Source organism: Hemicordylus capensis, chromosome 1 (genome assembly GCF_027244095.1).
Source record: "Hemicordylus capensis ecotype Gifberg chromosome 1, rHemCap1.1.pri, whole genome shotgun sequence".
Taxonomy (NCBI): domain Eukaryota; kingdom Metazoa; phylum Chordata; class Lepidosauria; order Squamata; family Cordylidae; genus Hemicordylus; species Hemicordylus capensis.
In genome coordinates, this window is record NC_069657.1 from 1,751,731 (window position 1) to 1,762,067 (window position 10,337).

The following is a 10,337-nucleotide window of genomic DNA, read 5'->3' on the forward strand; positions in this document are numbered from 1 at the left end:
AAACATAAGAGAGACACCAGCAACAGACACTGCAGGTACTGTGCTACAGATGGAAAGGGCCAGATACTCTCCCTCTGCTAAATAAAGAGAATCACCACGTGGCAATTATAAATACCTCTCTGAGGGAGGGCAGGATACCTCCTTGTTTAAAGGAGGCAATTATTAGACCTATTCTTAAGAAGCCTGCCTTGGACACCTCAGAGTTTCATAGCTACAGGCCTGTCTCCAACCTCCCGTAGTTGAGCAAGGTGATTGAGAGGGTGGTGGCCTCCCAGCTCCAGGCGGTCTTGGAGGAAACTGATTATCTAGACCCATCTCAAACTGGTTTTTGGATGGGCTATGGGGTGGAGACTGCCTTGGTCAGCCTGATGGATGATCTCCAATTGGGACTTGACAGAGGAAGTGTGACTCTGTTGGTCCTTTTGGATTTCTCGGCCATTTTCGATACTATCAACCATAGTATCCTTCTGGAACATCTGAGGGAGCAGGGGGTGGGAGGCACTGCTTTGCAGTGGTTCCGCTCCTACCTTTCTGGCAGATTCCAGATGGTGTCACTTGGAGACTGTTGCTCTTCAAAATCTGAGCTTTTATATGGGGTCCCTCAGGGCTCCATACTGTCCCCAATGCTTTTTAATATCTACATGAAACCGTTGGGAGAGATCAACTGGAGATTTCGTGCAGGGTGCTATCAGTATGCTGTTGACACCCAAATCTATTTCTCCATGTCAACATCATCAGGAGAAGGCATATCCTCCCTGAATGCCTGCTTGGAAGCAGTAATGGGCTGGATGAGGGATAACAAACTGAAACTGAATCCAGACAAGATGGAGGTACTCATTGTGTGGGGTCATCATCCAGGAAGCGATATTGATCTACCTTTTCTAGATGGGGTCACACTTCCTCAGAAGGAACAGGTACGCAGTCTGGGTGTGCTTCTGGATCCACACCTTTCTCTGGTTCCCCAGGCTGAGGCAGTGGCCAGAAGCACTTTCTATCAGCTTCGGTTGATACGCCAGCTGCGTCCATTTCTTGAGGTTCATGATCTCAGAACAGTAGCACACTTGCTGGTCACCTCCAGACTTGATTACTGCAATGCACTCTATGTGGGGCTGCCTTTGTATATAGCCCAGAAACTACGATTAGTACAAAATGCAGCAGCCAGGTTGGTCTCTGGGTCATCTCGAAGAGACTATATTACTCCTATATTACAGGAGTTGCAGTGACTGCCAATAGGTTTCTGGGCAAAATACAAAGTGCTGGTTATAAGCTATAAAGCCCTAAACAGCTTAGGCCCACGGCACTTAAGAGAGCATCTTCTTCTGCATGATCCCCATCGTCCACTGCGTACATCGGGGGAGGTTCATCTGTGGCTACCTTCATGTCGTCTGGTGGCCAACCAGGGATGGGCCTTCTCTGTTATCGCCCCGAGATGTTGGAACGTGCTTCCCGGGGGAATAAGAGTCCCCCTGTCTCTAGAGGCTTTTAAAAAGTGTCTGAAGATTTGCCTTTTTACCCAGGCCTTTTAACTTTTTAAATTTAAGATTGTTATTGATTTGTTTTAAACTGTTTTTAGCATTTAATTGATTTTAATGTTTTGTTTAGTGTTTTGTTGTTGTGAACTGCCCTGAGACTTTGGTTTGGAGCAGTATACAAATATGTTAAATAAAATAAATAATAAATAAAGAGGTGCCTCTTTGCCCAGTTAGCAAGGATGAAATTGTAGCACACATAGAAGAACAGGCGCTGCTGGGAGAGAACCAGCATGGCTTCCACAAAGGTAAATCTTGCTTCACAAACCTTTTGGAGTTCTTTGAGAATGTCAACAAGTATGCAGATCAAGGTGATCCAGTTGAAATAGTCTACCTGGACTTCCAAAAATCTTTTGACAAAGTTCCTCATCAAAGACTCCTGAGGAAACTTAGCAGTCATGAGATAAGGAGACAAGTCCATGTGTGGATTGCTAACTGATTGAAAGACAGGAAACTGAGGGGAGGTATAAATGGAGAGTTTTCACAATGGAGGGAAGTAAGAAGTGGGGTCCCCCAGGGATCTGTACTGGGCCCGGTGCTTTTTAATTGATTCATAAATGATCTAGAAGCAGGGGTAAGCAGCGAGGTGGCCAAATTTGCAGATGATACCAAACTCTTCCGGGTAGTGAAATCCAAAACGGATTGTGAGCAGCTCCAAAAGGATCTCTCCAACCTGGGGGAGTGGGTGACAAAATGGCAAATGCGGTTCAGTATTGGCAAGTGTAAAGTGATGCACATTGGGACGAAAAAACCCAACTTCAAGTATACGTGCTGATGGGATCTGAGCTGTCGGTGATGGACCAGGAAAGGGATCTTGGGGTCGTGGTGGACAGCTTGTTGAAAGTGTCGACTCAATGTGCAGCAGCTGTGAAAAAGCCCAACTCCATGCTAGGGATCATTAGGAAGGAGACTGAAAATAAAACGGCTAATATTATCATACCCTTATAAAAAACTAGGATGCGGCCACACTTGGAGTACTGCGTACAATTCTGGTCACCACATCTAAACAAGGACATTGTAGAACTGGAAAAGATGCCGAAGAGGGCAAACAAGATGATCAGGGGCCTAGAGCACCTTTCTTATGAGGCAAGACTACAACACCTGGGGCTTGTTAGTTTAGAAAAAAAGTGGGAAGACATGATAGAGGTCTATAAAATCATGCATGGTGTGGAGAAAGTGGATAGAGGGAAATTCTCCCTCTCACATAACACTAGAACCAGGGGTCAACCCATGAAATTGATTGCCAGGAAATTTAGGACCAGCAAATGGAAGTACTTTTTCATGCAATGTATAATCAGCTTGTGGAATTCTCTGCCACAAGATGTGGTGACAGCCAACAACCTGGGTGGCTTTAAGAGGGGTTTGGATAACTTCATGGAGGAGAGGTCTATCAAGGGCTACTAGTTGGAGGGCTATAGGCCATCTCCATCCTCAGAGGCAGGATGCTCTGAGGGGAGTATTTGCAGTGGAGTAACAGCAGGAGAGTCTCCCGTGCCCTCAACTCCTGCCTGTAGGCTTCCAGCGGCATCTGGAGGGCCACTGTGCGAAACAGGATGCTGGACTAGATGGGCATTCTTGGGCCTGATCCAGCAAGGCTGTTCTTATGTTCTTTCACTAACCCCTTCACAACCCTGTAGAATTCCACTGGATATGAACTTACGGATGTGATATGGGCAGAAAAGAATTGCTTCTTTGCCACACATATTGCCTGAGCATAGCTCTTCAAATGCACTCTATGTAATAATCTGTTGGATTTGAGTCGAGTCTTTCTCCATTTGCTCTCTAGACATCTATCTTGCCGCTTCAGCCCCCATAGTTCTTCTGTATACCAAGGGGCCAGTTTTGAAACAGGACACTTAGAGAGGACACTTAGGAGCCATTGTATCCACTGCCCTAGTGAGTTGATTGTTCCAGTTCTCCACTAGAGCATCAACAGGATCGCCAGCAGAGACAACACTAAATCCCCCCAAGGCTTCTCGGAATCCTGTTGGATCCAGTAACCTTCTCGGGCGGACCATTGTAATGGGCCCTCCACCCCTGCGGAGGTGGTACATGGTCGTGAATCCAAGCTTAACCCGATGATGGTCCGTCAATGACAATGGGGAAATCACAGGAGTCCCCACCCATGGAACACCACCCTGATCAGAGTAGTGAAAGACCAGATCAAGAGTGTGACCAGCAGTGTTCCCTCTAACAGGGATTCCCAGATGCTGTTGACTACAACTCCCGTAATCCCCAGCTAAAGGCCATTGCTGGGAGTTAGGAACATAGGAAATTGCCATATACTGAGTCAGACCATTGGTCTATCTAGCTCAGTATTGTCTTCACAGACTTGCAGCAGCTTCTCCAAGGTTGCAGGCAGGAGTCTCTCTCTCAGCCCCATCTTGGAGATGCTGCCAAGGAGGTAACCTGGAACCTTGATGCTCTTCCCAGAGCTCCTCCATCCCCTGAGGGGAATATCTTGCAGTGCATACACATCAAGTCTCCCATTCACATGCAACCAGGGCAGACCCTGCTTAGCTATGGGGACAAGTCATGCTCGCTACCACAAGACCAGCTCTCCTCTCGAGTTGTAGTGAACAACATCTGGAAATCCCTGTTAGAGGGAACAGTGGTGACGAGCAATATGTGTTGGTCCTGAGACCACTTGGGATAGGCCCATAGTTGTCATGGCCACTATGAACTCCTGAGCCGCTCCAGACAAATTGGTCCCAAAGTGAACATTGAAGTCCCCCAGGACCTTAAGCCTGCGGGACTCCAAAGCCAAGCCCTAGGCCAAGTCTGTCAGCTTGGTTGGGGACTCTACTGGGCTGTGGGGCAATCGATACAGCGATCAGTTCTTCTGAGTAGGAGGAGGAGGAAGTGGGGTTTCTCTACCTTCTTTCATTCCTGGTATCCAGAGAACTTTCTGTCATCCAACCTGATGCTACCAGAGAAGAAACGGTGTCTTCTGATCCAGCTGAGAAGAGGAATCCTGAGGGAAGTTGTTGCTGCCTCTTTATTTCCACAAGAAAGGGCCCCAACTATAGTGGCAATATCTTAAAATATCTGACTATGAAAGAAATGTGATAGCATTCATCAGCTACATATACTGTTCCTAAAAGGTTGCTGGTTGTATTTGTTAACATAGTATCAATTCACACTTTTATGCTTTCATCCTCTACCCACTCCTTCCCCATATTCTTGTACCTTCTTCATCCAAAGGATGATAATTTGAATAGTAAATGTATTTATTCATGGTACTATATTATCAGTGGGCTGCTTATAGTTTTGTGGGAAGACAAATGCTAATCTTTTCTGAGGCATAAAAGGCATTTTTATTAAAACAAAATTAAATTCTGTGACTATTTAAAAAATAGACACAGTGACCAGGAATAACACAACAACCTTTTAAATGGACAGGGCCAAGGAAAAATAATCACACACACACACACACGAACTGAGGATCCCTCTAAATGTAATTAATGAATTGAAAAGCGATGCTCTTTGAAAAGCGAGTCAGACAAGGGAACTGCAGTCACACCTCCCCAGGCCATCCCATTGGCTGCTGCCACTTTGTGATGTCACAAAGAGTGATGGCAGTTAAGTGAGTATGAAATAAGAGACAGTCAGGACAGCTGGATGGTGACAAGGGCAGAGATTGGGGAAGAGAGGCCACATGGTGGGATAAACTACACCGGGCATGGGAATTAGGCTCTATTTTGCATTGGGGTGGGTGCTTTAAGGAATGCACTCCTTAACATCACCCCTATCCCACCTGCCCCATGCGTGTTGGTACTACAACCACTGCAGGTGGAGACTAGGCTGGGGAAAATGCCCTCTGGGTGTACAGGCTCGGCCCAAGTCTCTCATGCCCCCTGGCAGCCTTGCCTAGGGTCGTAGCCTCCCCTTTTAGCAATGTGAATAGCATAGGTGGGGTCAGACAAGGTGCCGACCCCTCTGGTCACACTTTCTAGTCTTCGGGGTCCCCGGAGTTGTCATCCAGCGACCTGCTCGAAGCCTTCAGGTGTGTGTGTGTGTGTGCGCGCGCGTGCGCGTGAGCGCATGGCCAAGCATGTTCTCACACCCATTTACCCACAGTTTGATGTCTGCCTCTTTCTTCCTCTTAGCACAAGAGCCTTCCTGGATCAGACCAAAGATACTGTTCTTTGTCCCCACCCAACACCTGGTGTTGAGATCTTTGCCAGGCCACACACACAAATCAATTCCAATTTTGACCTTGCCCAAAGTTTTCAACCCACAGAAGCTAAAAAGAGGTACAAGACTAAAAACAAAACCAGGAGAGAGAGGGGGGGGAGGGGGAGAGAGAGAGAGCGCACAATCAGCAAGAATCCCTCACCTCTGGCCAAGGGGGAATCTGATGAGCAGTGGAGCCAGCCCTTTATCTGGAGGAACACCACAGTCTGAAAACTCCAGTTGCCTGTGAGAGTCCCCTTCCAGTATCCTGAGCCCTCATTTTGCTCAATGTGATGTTCCGAGGCACCAGCACGGTCAAACTTGCAACAACTTCAGCTCCTGGCTTGCTACTGCTGTGCACAGCAGGGTCCTTACTCGACTTCTGGACTGCCTAACCAGGTTTGCTGTGGTTTTAATTTGTGCAACAGGTGTTCGGGGGAAGATTAGAGTCTGCTGTGAGGTAATGTTGGATGCCAAATTGACTTTATTGAGAGGCCACAGAGAAATGCAAATGTAGTCCTGGGTCTCCATTTACCCTCCTTGAGTTGGAATCTTGGATAAGTTGATTGGATTTTGCTTCAAGGGTAACCACAAGCTCCCACAACACGCAGAAAGCTCCCTATGTCTGCAGCCCCCCTCAGAAGCACTTGCCATGCTGCTTCCCTGCCACTTCAAAAGTTTCATTCTGAAGACAATGCAACAGAGCCCCGTGGAATGGCCATTCAAACGAATGGTACAAGACAAAAGTCTCTCGCTCTTGAGGTTTTAGCGAGAATCCCTCCATCTCACTAGATTCCCATTAGGGCGGAGAACTTGGCTCCTTTAACACTTCCAGGTGGTTGTTTTTTTAACTGCTCAAGGGAGAGTGAGGACAGATAAATAGGGGGGAGCCGTGTGGAGATGCCCCCTCACTGCATTGTGCCAACGTACATTTTCCCTCTTCACACTTGAGCTCTGGTCTGGAAAAAAGCACCCCAGCCACAGTTCTGCATGTTTGCAGCAAACACAGGGTGTTGAGTGTCACCAGGGTGCATTTGTTTTATTTGAGTGATTGATTTGACCTCTATCCCACTCCACCCCATGGGCCAAGAGTTTGGCCACCTTATAGCATTTCCTCTAAAGGTTACAGTAATTCTTCTGTCTCCAAGGTGCTGCTCACCATCAGCAGGAGACCTCCCTTGAAGAAGCCCAGACTAGCTTTGAGCTGTTTTCAAGCAACCTTTGACATTCCTGGGTTTTTTGTTTTGTTTTTTTGCCTTAGCAGCAACTCCAAGTCTGGTGGCAATTCCCATCAAGATCTCCTGAGCAGGGTTGAGCCAAGGAGGGGCACTGGACACAAACATTGTGGGTTAGGGTTAGGGTTGAAAAGGTTAGGGACTGGGTGAAAAGTGCCCCCCTTGCTGCGATTTCCCAAGGGGAGCATTGGAAGGGGGCTGGAAGCACATTTAGAGTAAGGAGAATCAGTCAACCTGACTGGTTGGGGTCATCGATGACACAAATCTAGGAAGGATTGCCCGCAGTTGGCTTTGTTTGCCCTCAGTGATTGCAGAGCCAGCCCTGTTTGGCGATGTAGCATTGTAATGTCAACAGGTTAATGACATGGCCTTCTCTGTAGCAGCTCCTGGGCTGTGGAAGGCACTCCCGGCAGAAATCCGCAATCTGAGTTCACTACTGGCCTTCAGGAGAGCCCTTAAGACCTATCTGTTTGGCCTGGCCTTCCAGGGTTCTTAAAAGCTATTTAAAATGTTTTAATAATAAACATTATTGTTTTTATTATTATTTTGCATTTTATATCCCACTCTTCCTCCAAGGAATGCCCAGAGTGGTGTACTACATACTTAGGTTTCTTCTCACAACAACCCTGTGAAGTAGGTCAGGCTGAGAGAGAAGTGACTGGCCTAGAGTCACCCAGCTAGTCTCATGGCTCAATGGGGATTTGAACTCGGGTCTTCCTGGTCCTAGACCAGCACTCTAGCCACTACACCACACAGGCTCTCATAATGGTTTTATGTTGTTTTTACAGTTTTTGATTTTAGTTTTGTTTTAATGTAAACTGCCCTGAGCCATTTTTGGAAGGAGGGTATAGAAATCAAATCAAACTCATTAATTAATAATAGAGGGGGAAAATACAGCGGGGTGGTGCCAAAGCAGAGGCAGTTTATGGCCCTCCAGGCAATATTTTTGCTCCATATTTCTAAACAGGTGAATGTTCTGCACAGTCATCATCCTGAAATAAGGATTGTCCAGACCATCTTCCTGCCTCGAGGTGGTCTTTTCTACTTGCCACAGATTTGTTCCAAGAAGCATCAACCTGATATTTACCTTCTGGGGGAAGGCAACACCTTATTTATTCATGAAAAAAGGTTTCTTTTTCTTTTTCTTTTTTTAAAATTATTGCTGAGGTCACACAAGGCGTACAGAACATGAGAGATTGCTTAACATGAAATTAAGTTTCTGGGATATACTTTTTTTCCAAACATGCATTTAAATGTAAATAAAATTTCATTTTTCAGCAATCGCTTTCTGAATCCCAATGTCTTATTTAATTAATCAGAGAAATTTGCATCACTGACAAGTGCCACACTGGATTACTTAAAGGTGCCAATTCTATTAAGCTGGCATTAACTGCAGTTCCATCAAGGACTTAATAAATAGCTGCAATATCTTCATCTGATAAAAGCACAAAGCAGTGGGCCCAAGAGGGTAGAGTTTATCGGAGAGCGCAGTTTTCTAATCAGAGAATGCAAATGCCTCAGAGCCTTTGAATGCACAAACAAGCTGGGCTGTTTTGCTGTTTAATCACTTGCCCAACCGTGGAACAGAAAGAGGAGCAGCAAGGAGGGGCCTGTTCTTCTTGCCAGTTCCACTTCGGAGCCAAATGGTACTTTGCACCTGATCAGTCAAACTTCATTCCCAGGACCTGGCTTTATCGGAAACCTGAACAATCCCACCTCTGGCGAACCTCCTGCTTTCAAGATGGAAGGGCACGAAGCAGGCCTGACCCTTTTGCCATGGAGCGCCCGGCCGTGGCCTGAAGTTGAGGATCACACTGGTCTGGGAGCAGAAAGGCTGCCAAGTGGAATCTGGACCCTGCTGGCTCCCGTGGAAGCTGCTCTCTTGATGCTTGGCTTCTCATAAAACGCATCTGTTTTACAGGCTGCCTCCATGCCCCTTGCTTTGTTTGTTTGCTTGTTCTGGGATTTTTTGCCCCTCCTTTCCATTCCAAACGGAGTACTCTGTATTAAAATCAATACAACACTGACTCTTTACACTCTCCTTCCAGAGGAGACCGCCTTTGGTCTGATCCCAACTGGGTCCAAAGCACTTTCCACAAAGGCAACTCCATTAAGCCTCTGCCTTCCTGGAACTTTAATTCAGACCTTTTAAATGATACCTGTTCAGTGCAGACTGTTGCTGCTGAAAACATCTCCAAATACTTCTAACTTAAACAAAGCTGTGGTGTAAGTCCAGAGATTGTTTGGGAGGCATGAAAAGCAGTAATTGGTGAGATTTGTATCAAAATTAGATATATGAAGAAAGCCACCCTCCTACAAGAAATTCACACCTTGGAAGCCTTGCATAAGAGCAATGGGGGCAAACAATATATTAAAAACTTCAGAGTATTTATGCCAAACTAGACCTCTTAGGATCTACCAAGATACAAAGACAGTTCACCTATTTGAAACAGAACTATTTTAAAAGAGGTTCTAAAATTAGCAAGTTCTTAGCTCACAGAATCTGTACAAAAATTAATTCTTGCAGTTAGACAAATCAAATCTCCCAAGGGGTGTCTCCTTTCAGGCCCTAAAGAAATCCTAGATGTATTTACTGAGCTCTACAAAATGTTATATACTACTGATTCACCCAGCTCTGAATCCATTTCTGCTTTCATTAATCAGTACTTACCTTTCAGGTTTGTAGATGAACATGCTCAGTCCTTACCAGGGGCATAGCAAGGTTGGAGTGGGCCCAGAGACAAGATTTTTAAAATGGCCCCTTGCTCACTGAAGCTCATCTAATGAAGTAAAGAAATCTTAAATGAGGCTGAATAGTGGTAACAAAAAGCATAGTAAAATTTGTGTGTGTGTGTGTCCTATGTGCCACAACAGAACATCATCCTAAATTATTTTTTAAAAGGTTTTATAAATTGTGGACGATGCAAGCCATTTAATGGTACTAGAGAAAGACATGCTGTTCTGGTAGCTCCAGGTCTTAACACTCACATCAGTTTTGGAGGATGAATACAACTGAAGGAAGCCTGGACAGGTGTGTGGCTGGGGGAGTCAGTCATGTGACTTGCATCTGGGGGTCCCCCCAAGGCAGTGGGCCCCCAGACAACTGTCTCCCCTTGCCCTATTATAGTTATCCCCCTGGTCCTTACACAAACCTATTGCAAAAGAGGAAACAGAAGAAGAGGCTATTCACACGATAGGAGAAAATTGCTCCATTGTTATCCTGAAACCTAATAATGACTCTACAAACCCCAGCTTATATCATCCTATCTCATCAACCAGGATGCAAAGAAAATTACAGTTCTTTTGACCCGCAGATTATATATGTTTATTGGCCAATATGTTCATATCAACCAATCTGGTTTCATCCCCAACAGAAATATGTTCAATAACATTAGAA

At 45.8% G+C, this 10,337-nt stretch overlaps 1 long non-coding RNA gene across 3 annotated transcripts; it reads left to right on the plus strand.

Moving 5' to 3' along the window:
• The first annotated feature begins 5,133 nt into the window (after nt 1–5,133).
• On the plus strand, nt 5,134–8,772 carry LOC128339811 (uncharacterized). Of its 3 annotated transcripts, none has more exons than XR_008313229.1 (3): nt 5,134–6,104; nt 7,908–8,068; nt 8,623–8,772. It is a non-coding gene; the product is annotated as an uncharacterized LOC128339811 (long non-coding RNA). The 3 variants fall into 3 exon arrangements; XR_008313228.1 differs by lacking the exon at nt 8,623–8,772 and having other exon boundaries at nt 5,134–5,535; nt 5,639–6,104; nt 7,908–8,225; XR_008313227.1 differs by lacking the exon at nt 8,623–8,772 and having other exon boundaries at nt 7,908–8,225.
• The last annotated feature ends 1,565 nt before the right edge of the window (nt 8,773–10,337 follow it).